The sequence below is a fragment of the Cupressus sempervirens genome, chromosome 1 (genome assembly GCF_028749045.1).
Source record: "Cupressus sempervirens isolate cs-2001-9-10 chromosome 1, ASM2874904v1, whole genome shotgun sequence".
NCBI lineage: Eukaryota > Viridiplantae > Streptophyta > Pinopsida > Cupressales > Cupressaceae > Cupressus > Cupressus sempervirens.
The window spans coordinates 356,578,355-356,593,195 of NC_143118.1; the positions used below are offsets into that span (position 1 = coordinate 356,578,355).

General features: G+C 32.8%; 1 pseudogene across 1 annotated transcript; it reads left to right on the forward strand.

The window, feature by feature from the left end:
- The first annotated feature begins 10,774 nt into the window (after positions 1–10,774).
- On the forward strand, positions 10,775–14,466 carry LOC149577724 (ETHYLENE INSENSITIVE 3-like 1 protein pseudogene; annotated as a pseudogene). The gene is made up of 2 exons (XR_016363856.1): positions 10,775–10,972; positions 12,211–14,466. The product of XR_016363856.1 is annotated as an ETHYLENE INSENSITIVE 3-like 1 protein pseudogene (transcript).
- The last annotated feature ends 375 nt before the right edge of the window (positions 14,467–14,841 follow it).

Consider the following 14,841-nt stretch of genomic DNA (forward strand, 5'->3'; position numbering starts at 1 on the left):
TAAATTAATGTGCATAAAATTTATAAGGCTACATGTGGTAAAATGTTATAGTGTTATACTATGGTGAGTATGGATTATCTATATGGGAATGATAACTAAAAGCAAATGTAAGTTTGGGTTACTTTCATAGATGCTTGAGAGAGTAGATGATTTAATTGTGATAGAAATGGAACTAGAGTTTAATTAAAATAAATAGACAAGCTAGATATGTTGGTTGAAGTTGTTCTCATCTACCTCAGATGCTATGAACAATTACCGAATCAATGATGACATAACTAGTATGAATCTTGATTAGTTGACTTAAGTAAATTTAGGGTTATTTCTCATCTCAGGATAATAATGGGAAAATTTAGTAATATTATCATAAATAATTAATTTGAAAAGGGAGTATGATGAGAAGAATGTGCACTAGATGGAAGGATTCTAAAATGGCAAGGAATTCAACACTATGTGAGATTCTAGTGTAAATTATTTAAGTTGTTTTTGGTTATTGGAGGGTAGTGATATTTTTCTTATTTGGACAATGTAATGATCTCATGTGTTGTTGTTTAGAAAATTTTATAGACATTGATATTTTGGATCCTCTAGACTATGCGATGATTCCATGTGATGTTATTTAAGACATGCTTTTCCAACTACCTTATTTTCTGTAGGCCATGATGATACTAATTTGATACATTAATTGTGATACTTTGGTTATCATACATGGTTTTCATGTGATGTTAATTACTTATGTTTTAGCATACTTGTGTATTTGGGATTATAATTCATATATCATTATTGTTAATGCGAACTAATCTAATTATCTATTTTTTGTTTGAATCCTACATTTGTGTATGTAAGTTGATTTTACATTTGGAGTAGATAAGAATGATCACGGTGCATTATGTTTAGGAATGTGGATTTAAGTGTGTCAATGGAAATGGATATGTAGATTTGATATTATAATGGTTTGAATATTCCTTATGAAAATGATTAGAAGGGAGAGTTAATTCTAATAAATGGATATGTTAATAAATGTGAATTATACAACAGTAAATTGGTATGCACTTATATACACATATTTTTTGATATGATTTTCATTGGACTACTGATGCTCAATTTTAGTGTGTAGGAAAATGAACCATGGAAATTTATCAAGGAAATAAGGTTCAAACTTATGCAGACACAATTTAGCCAAGGCAAATCTTTGAAAGATTCAAATCCTCATTGTGATGTGTTTATTTTGTAAATGTAAGTTTGCATGTTTGTGATAAGTTTACTTTCATAAATACATTAGGAACATGTCATGGTGATGTGCAATGTGTTCTAATGTGTCACTTGACACTTGTAATTATTAATGTGTTAATGACATGTCACCTAGGGTTTTGGTCATGGGTGCAATTAATCTTAAACCAATTGCCTTTCAAAGATTAAGTAAATCCACTTTGAGAAAGGATAGCATGGGTCACCATCAAGGGAAATTCGAATTTAAACTTGACAAGGATTTTTAAGGGTCAATAAGTGGTCCCATCGTGCCATTTTTGTGAAAATAAGCTACCCATATGTTAGCATAACATGTTAGGGGCCTAAATTTGTCCATTTTAGTGTTTAGCTAGCCTAGGGGACCCCTTAACCAATGCATTCTTCTACCAATTCGAAAATTTAGTTATCACATGAGTTTATCCCCATCTTTCCACTTAGTCAAAGGTAACAAAATTGGTAAGGACAAAGTTGTAAGAGATAGTGGCTTGATGTTTTTTTTTCCAAAAATGAGTTAGTGGGAGAGTTTTTTTAGTGAACTTGGACAAACTAGTGAGGTGTTCACCACTCTCTAAGTTTAGAGACAATCAGGGTTTGGAAAGAGGAAGGACTAAGAGAAGGGAGCTCTACAACAACTTTCATTTTTCCTTTAGCTTGGACCAAGGTTGGTGCCCATATCATAACTCTCATTGCACTTTCTCAATGATGTTGTTTTGTTCATTTTTGTCAAAATTCATGTAGTGTGTTTGTGTTGAGATAGTTGGTATGTGCCATTGTTTGTGATGGATTTCTCTTGCATATTTTTCTTTGGTTTTGTAAGTATGAATGTTAATGGGTGTGAAGGTTTCACTCACCCTTGGGAGGGCAGAGAGCCTTGGGTGAAGGGGTTAGTTGGGATCAACATTGAGTTGAGATATTTTCCTCTTGGAGAGGGTTTGTTGTTCATGGAGTACGGGCTCCATTGAATCCATATGCCTTGTTTGTTGTTATGGAGGTATAAGTGTATTGATGTGATGAGAAGGATGCATTTTAATAGCCTTGAAGAGGCATTTGTATTATGGGAGGTATAAGTGTATTGATGTGATGAGGAGGATGTATTTTGATAGCCCTAAAGAGGCATTATGCAATTGCAAATGTATATGTGTATATGGATATGGCATTCTCCTCTTTGAAGAGCCCACCTTCACCCAATGTTTCATGATTCCAATGGTGAATCATTGTGTTAAACCTTAGAAGGATTGCATATGTATTGTGATGTTATGTTGTATGCATTGTTAGTTGCTTGAGTGTAACCCATTTGAGTCTTGTTTCCCCAACTCGGTGGGTGGCTTCTTAGAAGCCTAGGATGGGAGGTGAGCTTCCATGGTTCTTTTGTAAAATTTTGTTGCAGGTTTTGTGCTCATTGGATTTAAGTAAAAGCTTGGTGTCCCTCATGTTTTGATGAAATAAGGAAATGTTATGTCATTGGTGTAATGCATTTGTAAAGGTGAAATATCCATCTATGTCATTTGTGTATTGTGTTGTAAAGATGAAATCCCCATCTTATTACATTGTTGTGAAGTGTGATTTCATGGAAGTAATGAAGTTGTTGGGAAGTTGTCCATATGTATCTGTAATGTAGTTTCAATATCATGCATTTAGATGTATTGGAATGGAAAGTTGATTTTTCATTATAGTCATAGTTGGAATGTAAAGTAAATTCATCTCAAAGGATAATCTATTGCTTTGATACTCAAGGAATGAACTTGCATATATTGTAGTATGTTCATTTTGAATCAACAATTATTACAAGAGAATGCATTTCAAAAGATTGTTCATATAAAGAAATTTCATTGTGCATTAGTTCAATAAGAAATTTCATTTAAGTTCTATTATTGGTAAGAGAGATTAACCTATTAGTTTCATATTTGATCTTGTTTTAAGTGCATTTCATGGGTTAAATTAATTGTTCAAGTAATATTAAATAATTCATTAACCTAAACATATACATTGGAATATTAGAAAATAACATCAAACTACTACCAAGTCAAGTTTCTTAACATCATAGTTGAATAGAGAAAATAAACCAAATAGATGCTATAGCATAAATTTTCATTAGAAAATAGACCTATAGGTACAATTTTAAGTCTCTGGACTTTGTATGAGAAGTGGAAAGAAAATCCAGGTCTAATACAATCCATTATAATAATCAATCAAAATATTCCCTAGCATCTTGTCTCATAAAAATTCATTAGTAGATAAAAGTCTTAAGGATACAAAATCTATACAAATACCTAGTTCAAAAATATATGTAAGAAAAGACAAATATGATTCACGTGACCCTTGTGCCACAATTTTCTATTAAAAAAAAATTTAATAAAAGTTTTGTCAAGTCAGGCATGATGAAGGACCTGGGAAATCACCCCTTAAGCCTAAGTGAAAAGGGGGTAGTACCCTCTACTCAACCAAAAATAAAAGAGGGCGGAAATAATAACCCAAGAGGAAGTTGACTCTCATTGAAAAGAGGGAGGGAAAATGTTTTTGAAAATCATTACACATGTGAAAATGATGGGAAGATGGGTACCTTTCCTAAATCATCCTCACCCACTCACAAAACCAAGCGCCTCCCAAGGCATGTGACCCCCATTTTTCTGTTGTTGTCTTATCATTTGTCAGGCTACCTAGGGGTAGTGGGATGCTTAGGTAGATGTGCTTGGTATAGCGCATGGGTTTAGGAGTTAGAGGGAGGGCACGTGTAAAGAGTGTAAGGGAGGAATGAGTTTAGGAGTAGATTAAAATGGAGACACGTGAACATAAGTATGGGAATGGGGTAATTATATAGTGTTAAAGGAGGTTAGTGGTATTAGTAAGTAGTAAAAAGTAAGGTGTTTGTTAGAGTCGTATGTTATTAATAGGTAATGTTAGAAGTTAATTCTAGTAGTAATAATTAATGTTAATTATGAATAGAATTAAAAATGGAATGCAAATATAGTATAAAACACATATGTTGTTAGTAAATAATGTTATAATAAAAGAATAATATATATAGTTAGAATAAATGATAGAAGTTGGTAGTTAGATTATTAGTTGGTATTTAGGTTATTAAACTTAGTTGATTGTAGGGAAATAATGATAAAAAAGAGAGGGGATTGTATTATTTATAATCATTTATGTTAGTGTAGATCAATGTCTAAACTGGATAATAGGATATGTGGTAGAAATTGGTATAGTAAATCTTTAGTAGACAATGTTAAATGGCTAGCATACTAAGTTAGCCAAAACTATTTTATGGTGGTATAATAAGGATATGAATTAATTTAAAGGATAAATAGATTAAATGGTGCGTTAGTATTAGTAAATAGAGGAAATAATAATGTATGTAATAGTTATAATTAACAAATACATTAAAACAATTGCCCATGATATAGTACATTTATCACCTACTAGTTGATTATATATTAAGTAGTATTATGATTTTACGATTATGTATATATGAATTAAATAAAAAATTTATGTTTATGAATGGTGGGAATATTAATATAACATGACCATTATAATATACTTACACTACTATCTTATGCTAATTTCATTGTGGTGTATAAGAAATGCAGTCGATTTAGGTATATGCATATAGCTATATACCCTTCATTGATAAAGTTGTACAAAATCTCTATGCAAACAAATTACTCAATAATGAATAGTAATGACACTTAACATTTAACATGTTTAAAATGAACTAAAATTTAATGTTTGAAACAAGATGTGTACTAGGGCAAGGAAATGGAATTCACATTATGGTAGGTTATGTGTGGTGAATAATTAGTAATTCAAAAACTAAAAAGTAGTTGTGCACATTATGTAAGTTAGTGGACTAATGTTTGATAATACAATCATAATCCATAATCTTATGCATAACAAACATGCTTCCACATCTTCAATAAGCATATCATTATAAAGACAATCCTATCTTAGAATGCTAAGTTCAAAATCATATTAGGTTGATCATCATGTCAAGACAACCTATGACACTAGTATATTCTAGCATCAAGAATCTATTAGAGATGAAATTCCAACCACTCTAGTTAGGATCAAATCAGATTAAGGACTGATATTAAGTTGCAATCCTAAATGCATGACTGGGTCAAGTGTCAAGCATTACAATCTATCAGTTCTTCTTTAACCTAGTATAATAATGTAAGGCTTCTTATGCAAATTCCTAAATGTTGCCTTCAAAAAATAAAAAATAAAATTTGTAGTTGTGTTTGCCTTGTAAATTTGGGCATGACATCATCACAAAATTATATCCTTTCAACTATATAAATCATAGATAAATTACTAATAGTACTATCATGAGGTAAGCATCAAAAGATAGGGTAAATAACAATAACATTGAAAATTTGTTAGCTAATTAGGATGCATGGATAATATTATCACCATATGTGAAAATAGCTAATCATCATGTAAAAAAATCACATCCCATGATAGAACATATAGTCTAAATTATAAAACATCAATGAAACAATTTAACACTTTGCAAGGAAATATGATGCTCATAACATGCTCATTTGACAAATTAAACATCATACATTGAAATTTCTTTATGTAAATACTTATTAACCTAATACAAATTTGATATTAAATTCCTAATGGCACTCACGAAGGTAAATGTCAAACCCTTCCACCATAATAACCATCTAAAACACTCATCCCAGATAAAGCATAAAATATCTAGAAGTCATCATCAAAGGGTCTGCTCTAATACCAAGACACATCAAGCTTTTGTCAAGTAAGGTATAAACACATCAACTTAACATTATCAAATAGTATATCCAGTCGAGAAATAAATGAAAATCTATATCCATTCCAAAAAGGTTCTTACAACATTTAATTGGTAAAGGGAATGACATACCAGAATCTTAGGAATCCTCTAAATTATACCCCTTTCTAAAATGCAACACATAATCTTCAACATGGAGAACAATATGTGATTCACAAGGGAAGCCATCACTTATCTCTCGAATAAAATATCTTCTCTTGCATACCTAACATATATAACCTTCTAACAAGGAACACATTCATAAAGCTAGGGTTTGATTAAGTGCATAAGGAGAGGGGTAGATTACAATATGTGTGTGTGTGTGTGTGTGTGTGTGTACATACACACACACACACCCACTCCACCAGACACCCACAAACATATATTTTTAAAATTATTGATGTTTGTGTGGAAATAGCACACAAAATGAATTCCTTATCATGAAATATGGTACACATGACAACGTGAAATCCTATTAGTTAACGTTACACATCTAATATTAAAAATTGATCCATATCATCCAAAAAATACAACCATTTAATAAATGTCAAATGCATCTATAATGGAAAGCCTATTCAAATAATGTTCTCAACCTAGTATCTGTAAGAGTGGTGACAAATATATTTTTCAAGGTGATAAATTTACACACTCTGTAATGCTTATATGAAGCTAGACATAATTTCGTAAGTCTATGTATGTTGATGACATGTGTTGAATTTGGTTAACTTACAAGAGTGAAATAACTATAACTTATTCTATAGAACTTTGATTAGCTTTACTTGATGCTTTCTGAAATTTTTGACAATAGTAACATGATGAAGAGACAATTTGAAGAGTATGGATCCATGACAAGTATTGTAGTTATTATGGATTCGAAAAGATCACTTTATTATTATTATTATTAATTTTTATAAATGATAATTATAATTGTATTGTGATAAACTATTTATAATAAAATAATAAAAAATTTATAATACTATTTTGAATTATTTGTTCTACTTTATTTTGATAGTACATTTTTGGATTTTACCTTTAAAATTTTTATCTAAATAAATTGCATTGGATTCCATCAAAATTTGAGAAAGATAAAATGCATTATTAAAGCAATAAAATAGAGATTTGAAAAGTTTATGGGCAAAAGTTTACATTGGATTATGTAAATTTAAGAGACAAGTTTGATTATGTAGTTTTTACATTTTCCCTTTCAATGTTTTATATCTCAATCTAAGATCCATTGTGAGACTAGATAGTTAGGGAAGACAAAGTTAAAAAGGGTATAAGACCAAGATAACTTATTACAATTATTTCCAAATCCAAAAGTTTGGAATTACCTTTGAAGAACAATCTATCTTCTAAACATCCATACTCCTTTTTGCAACAAATGTGACGTGTCACTCCATAAGGGCCCGTTTGGTTCATGGATTTGAACAGGAATTGACATTTGTAATTCCTAAAAATTTCTAATCCATTGTTTCGGTGTGTAAAATTAGAATTGAAATTGGAGAAAAATAGAACTTCATATCCCCATTTACCCTCAAATCCAAGATTTGGTCATCCATCTAAATATGTGGAATTGCTCCAATTCATATTTTAATTCCAATTTACCAAAAAAATGAATTACATATGAATCAAAATGATTTTTTTTTTTTGAAATCCACTTGATTCTTCCTACAATCCACAACATCCACACTGCCCTTATCCTACTTCTAGTTGTGGGTTCAAGTTCAATTGCTTCTGGCTTACTCCATTGATACGTTCGATACTATTATATGAAGTGGCAACACCTCCACACACTATTTTGCATTTCATATTTGAGCTTCTCTTCTAGTGGAAGTTGAAAGAACCCCTTCACTACACTCCTAATCCTTTCCATCGGAGACCTTGGAATTTCATGATTTACTATTTGCATATTCAAACCCGAAAATAAAAATAAAAATTAAGCCAAACTAGAATAGATCAAGACCATGGAGGTTTAAATCTTGTGGGATTTATTTGTAAGAATCCCCATTATCTGGCTACTAATGCAAATTTTTCCAATTCTTTTGGGTTTGTCATGTAGAATTGACATGTCAATTAGAGGGATATAACCAGAGTCACTAGTAGAGAAAAGTAGAAATGGTTTGTCTTGTTCAGATGCCACATATTTTTCATGCACTACATAGGGATCCTGTAGTGCCAATTCTTGCACAATTGGAACTGAGAGGCTTATCGGCCTTCCTATCCTGCGATCAGGAATGGACACACAAATGATAGCATGAATTACTGTCAAATACCACTAAGAATAACATGAATAGAAAACCACTAAGAATAGCATGAACATTAAAAACACAAAAATCACAAGGGCTTACACTTCAGAGAGAAACAATTGACATTGACTCACAATGGTTCACACTCACATCTATATCAAGAGTTGGTGAAAGGTCTTAGCATACACTTGCTTCAGTTTTGAAATATATGTACACATACAACAAAGTTTGTATGTTGCTTGATGGAAAGAAAAGGAGGCACACTTGACAAAATTATCAAATGCAACTAATTTAGTTTCAAGTTCTCCAAATTTGTTCCATAAATTAAGTAGATTTATAAAACAATACATATGTGTAACTCTATTTCTAGATTCGAATGTGTAAGGTTTTTTAGCATCAACATTTTAGATCACACTCTATAATCGATCCTCACGATGAGAGAATGCAAGAATAAAAATTATACAAACAAAACAATACATATGTTTAATTGATTTTTGTTCTCTTAATGTTGCTCATTTAATAAATAATATCTTTTAGAAACTTCTACCCATATATTTCCTTTTATTGACATGCTCTTTTTTCTTCTGATATATCCCCTTCACTACCTTTCTATAGTTTGTTCTTCTTGACGTAGATGACTCTAAAATACCAAACTATTTAATAGTTTTCATTCTAAAACAAGACAATTAGATAACAATAGGAATGGGGAAAAAAAAAAAAAACACAATTCATTTAAATTTAAGTTTTGCTATTATCGTCTCTACAAACACTTCATATCTTTCATATCTCACATCACTAAACATTATTTTCATTTTTTTCTATTCATACCATACCATTATTAGTTCCTGCCATGGCAGGATACTATTGCATCCATTAGATGCCATAGGATGCAATAGTAACTTTTAAATAGCCAATCAGAGTCAAGAATTTTTACAACATATGTCTACAAACTATAATTTTAAATTTTTCATCTATTTAAATGATTTAAACAAAATAATTTATCTCTTCTTTGATTGGCTTAGAGCAATAATAGTAGGGAGTAAAACTAATTCTCTTCATAGAAAATTAGAATATTTTGTACACTCTACTTTTAATACATTAATTATAGCTTATGTCATCTTTTCTAGAAATCTTTTTTTTATCATATTTAATGCATTAATTATAGCTTATGCCATCTTTTATACAAATCTTCTTTTACCATAGAGAATCATTTTTAGAACTATTTTAAAATAAAAATCAAATAGTAATTATATCAATGACATGACATGTTGACTATTTTCTTTATATAAGAAATAAAACTTAAATCTTAATATTTTTTCAATATAGTTTTATTTTATTTTTAGTATTTTATATTATTATGTTCAATTTTCTATTTTACCTTTTCAATTATTGATTGTGAACTAGAATATTTATATAAATATTTAATCACAATAATTTAACATAAATATATTAGATTTTATTTTATTCATAATTATTTATTGATTAAAGGTTATTTAAGAACATTATAAAAACTTTAGGAATTAAGCTTTTACATTCTAAAAAACCAAAGAAATTACAACAAAAATTTAACAATTTTTTACATTAGAAATTATATTTGTAAATTTTAAACAATATAAAGCCCAACAATTCAAATATTTTGTTATGAATATTTTTCTCTATTCTTGCATTATTTTCTTTTAACTTATTTATCTTTTATATTTCTTATATTATAAGGTGAATTTGGTGCTAATATACCAAGGCACCATCTTATGTGAAGCTAGATTGTTTATCTAAAGCAAATAAGCTATTTTTACACTGTTCAAACCATAGCAAGTCACTCACATCAAGATTTAGCATAGACCGTCTCATGTGATTATCAATGTTTGAATGGGAACATTGCTACTTCTATTTTGTTTAAACTAAAAATTCAAATGACAGAAATTATGATGCTTGCGTCACTTGTTAAATTAAAATGCTACTCCTTTTATAAAAACTAAATATTTCTCTCTCAAATTAATATGAATGCACTTATCTTACATTCATTTCAAAATTCATGTTCATGCTCTCCTTCTAGACGCCCATTGCACTGTTGCACACTAGTAACTACTATTGCTAGTCATAAGAATCCCTCAAATGGATGGAACGAAATAACCGAGATTTTTATTTAAAAAGGCCAGGGAATACGAAATAACTGAACTTTTTATGTAAGAAGGACTTTTAGAATGCCAGGGAATATTACATAAAATGGAAAAAAACGTGTCAGTAAGAGAAAAAAACGACATTTTTATAGTAAAACACCACAAAATCATGTCTTCATAATCACTCACATTTTTTGGACACATTCCGCGAATCTGACGATGTTCACTATTTTAGTTGGCCGCCCTGTCAGATCAAAGCCTGCCACACAGCCCTCGGTCGCATGGGGCGGCTTGCACATGATCCCTTGCTCAACTTCAGCGCATTATGAAAAAATCCGGTAACATACGGCCACCTGATAGAACAGCTTCTTTTCACCTTTTTACTTTTAACCAAATTAAAAAGGATGTAGTATCTGGTCAAACAAAGGCTCTGAAAGATAAAGTAAGATGCGCATCAATTATTTCTCGATGATGGCTATTGAGAAGAGGAATGGGTCAACTAGCTTGCAGAAGTGGAAAATTCTGAGATCGCGAGACGTGTGTGGGAATGACAGTTGCAAGGATGCTAATCGGTGAGGCTCTGATTTTCTTGGGTGCTTTTGGTTTATCAGTTCGAGTTTTTAGCTATGTGATTTGGAGAAATCTCTGTCCATATTTCATTCTGATGCTATAGAGGAGATTTATGAAAGATAAGGTTTGCTGCTGAATTGATCAAGTTTAAAGATTTTGTTTTCTCTTTTTAATAATTCAGCTTTTAATGGGTCAATTTCTTGTGGTTAGTTGGACCCGGTTGCAGTCCATTTATAGACAAGAATAGCTGAAGTTGTCCCAACTTTGATAGTTTAGGGGAACAACGAATTGGAAGAGGGTTGATTAAAAGCTGCATAGTTAGCGAAGCTGGTGATTTTGAATTGGGTAGTGGACAAATATTCATTTTCATTCCCATGCGTATAGATTCCACCATCTGGGTATTTCCATCTGGCGTGTGAAGAATGAATTTCTTGACCTTGGTTTGAAACCTTAATAGGCCATTTGCTTAAGAAAATTTCTTCAAGTTTATACCAAGTTAAAGATTTTCTTAGGAGGGGTAATTCTAAGCTGTCTTGTTGTTTTTGCATTTGTTTAGATAATATTTTTACTAGTAAGCGTTTTTACCCCCCCCTCCTCTGAAGTTGAAGGTGGAATTCGGGGAAAGGTAGTGACAATTTCATGACCAGTAATGTTTTCGGTACTACTTTTCTTTCCTTTTGTAGCCTAGTTTGTCTTTGGGACAGTTTTATGCTGCAGTATAAGGTGGAGTACAGTAAAAGGACTTGTATAAGGTGGAGTACAGTTCGGATTGGGAGGTTTTCCTTTTGTATCTAAGGTTCAGAGAATTCTAGCGTTGTGAATCCAATTTGTATTTAGAGGCATTCCCTTTGTGTTTTAGACTGTAGAGGGATTGTGACTCTTAGACAATTGGCTTGAGGACAAATTCCTCTTGTATTTGAAGTCCAGAAGGTTTCTAAACAGTGGGATTCGGTTTTAAGTGGAAAGGGTTTCTTCTATTAATTTAGGTCCAGTGGGTTTTGGGGGGCTTTCGAGGCCAATTTGCATTGGAAGGGATTGCTTACGTGCTTAAGGCGTAGAAAGTTCTTGAATTTGAAGGCCGAGCTGTATTAGGAGGGATTCATGCGACAGTTGAGTTCTAGAGAGTTTTTGGGTTTGAGTCCAATTGTTATTGGGAGTGCTTCCTCGTGTATTTAATTTGCGTTGGTCTAGAATTCGGTGTGGATTAAGAGGGATCTCTTTTTGCTTTCTTAATCCACAGGATTTGGGTTCCAACGGATTTTTCTCTTGAAGTGTAGAAGTTGGAGTTCAATTGCAGTTGGGGAAGGTTATTTGGAAAATATAAGTTTTGAGTCTCATTTTAGTGGGATATGATGGAGAGCTACGATGAGCTGAATTGTTTGGGCGACTTGGGATTTCTGCCTTGTGTCAATGAACCGGAATGGAGAGGGGTAAAGGAGGAAATTGTACCTGAGGATTATGTTAGCGAGGATGATGTTGATATTGATGAGCTTGAGAAACGGATGTGGAAGGATCGGATTCGGCACAGGTGCATCAGGGAGTCTCGAAAAGCAAGTAATGTGATTGGCAATGCAAAGGAAAGACAATCTCAAGAGCAGGCAAAGAGGAAAAAGATGTCCAGGGCCCAGGATGGTATATTGAAATACATGCTTAAGATGATGGAGGTTTGCAAGGCTCAGGGCTTTGTTTATGGTATAATTTCAGAGAAAGGAAAGCCAGTGACTGGTGCCTCTGATAATCTTAGGGCCTGGTGGAAGGAACAGGTGAGGTTTGATAGGAATGCTCCTGTTGCAATAAGAAAATATCAACAGGAAAATGCATTGCATGGGATTGATGAAAGTGATTCAATTGTGGTATCAACTCCTCATTCTCTTCAGGAGCTTCAGGATACCACTCTGGGTTCTTTGCTTTCTGCTTTAATGCAGCATTGTGATCCTCCTCAGCGGAAGTACCCTTTGGATAAGGGTGTTTCTCCTCCTTGGTGGCCAACTGGGAACGAGGACTGGTGGCCGCAGACAGGTTTTCCTAAAGGTCAAGGCCCACCACCTTACAAAAAGCCCCATGATCTGAAGAAGTCTTGGAAGGTAGGGGTTCTTACTGCTGTCATTCGGCACATGTCCCCAGATATAGCTAAAATTCGTAAACTTGTAAGACAGTCAAAATGCTTGCAGGATAAGATGACAGCAAAAGAGAGTGCAACTTGGATTGCTGTTATCAATCAAGAGGAAGCATTACGTCAGGAGCAAAACCCTGATGCTTGCTGTACAACTGGTATTACTGGATGTAGAAAATCTGCAAGTCTAACTTCTAGCAGCAGTAATGAGTTTGATATTGAGGGTATTGATGATGTGCCTGATTCAATAAATCCAAATAATGATGTTCAGGAAGATGGGACACAAGGCCAAGGTATGTTCAGCATGGCTCTTGCAGAGAGTATCTGTTGGTCTAATCCAAATGGACAGAGCACAGAGATAACCAGAAAAAGAAAGCTGCATGAAGAGGCTGCAACACAAGGGCAGAAGTTCTATACATGCCCACATGAATTGTGTCCGTACAATGACCGCAAGCATGGGTTTTTGGACCAGACATTGAGGAATGCACATCAATGTAATTGTCCTTATAAAATAAATGTGCAAGGATCTGGTTTACAGAGACTGGAACATGAAAATAACAATTTCACACTGTATCAATCTATGGGGCAACCTACTGAAACTCATTCACCAGAGAGGGATTTTTCGCAACCAAGAAGTAAACAGCTAGCATCCCAGGAAAACACAGATCTTCTTCCTCTCAATACAAGCAGTTTTATCATGCCAAATAATACACGGGAGCAAATCAACGAGCTACTTGCTTTGTATGATAGTGGCCTGGAACAGAACAAGCAATGCATCAATTTAAGTGCCCAGTCATACAATGCTAATGACCAACTTGATATGAATCCAGGACATTCCTTTCAGGAAGAAGGCTTCTTCAAAATTATTCCTGAAGAAATCTTTTCCAGTCACAGTATGGAAGTCAAGGATGACAGTGACTGCAGTGCAAGTGTGTCTCAGTGTGGTGCAGGTATGTTGAAATCAATGAGAGAGGGGATATTTGGTTATGAAAGCAAGCTATTTGATAACTACTTTGTGCCTCAATCTCGGGAAATCACTGGGAACCTCCAGTTTCAAGCTCCTTACAATGAGTGCCAGGAATCATTACACCCCAAGTTAAGTAATCAGTCTTCATATGAAGATAAAATCTATTATTTTGGAACATGAACTGAAACTTTTGGTTAATGAAGACTTTGTCACTCTATTGTTAGCCGACTCTCTGCATTTACACAATCTACATGCAGTTCTGTATATTTGTTTCAGAAAGGAAGGTCCTTACAAATGTGATTGTGATCTTTTCTGCCATCTGCTGTTGCTCAGAAGAATTATATTGTACATGCTAATCGCTTGTTATCATCAGATATTGTTAAGGAGTACAATATATTAATATTTGATTTTGAACATCTCAAAACTCCATCTTTTTGATGTTTCACTGTTACGAGCATTTTTTATTTTCTAACAATGGTGAAAAAATTCAGTTCACATTCTTTTTAACCAATCAGTACATTTGATAGCTGAAATCATCCCAACAAAGTACAATGTAGAACTAATAATGCAGATATGTGAAAATTGTGTTTACAGTAGCATCATATTCATGTTTTTACGATCTGAAGTTTTTGTTATAAGCAAAATGGAATACAATTGAAGGGCTTAAAAAGTTGTATTTCTATTTTTCTTATTAGATTTGACAGCATGAGGTTCGCACAACCTATTCTGAACATTAATCCAGCATCCGCAAGCACGGATGCACTATTTTCAGTCACAGAAATTAATATTTA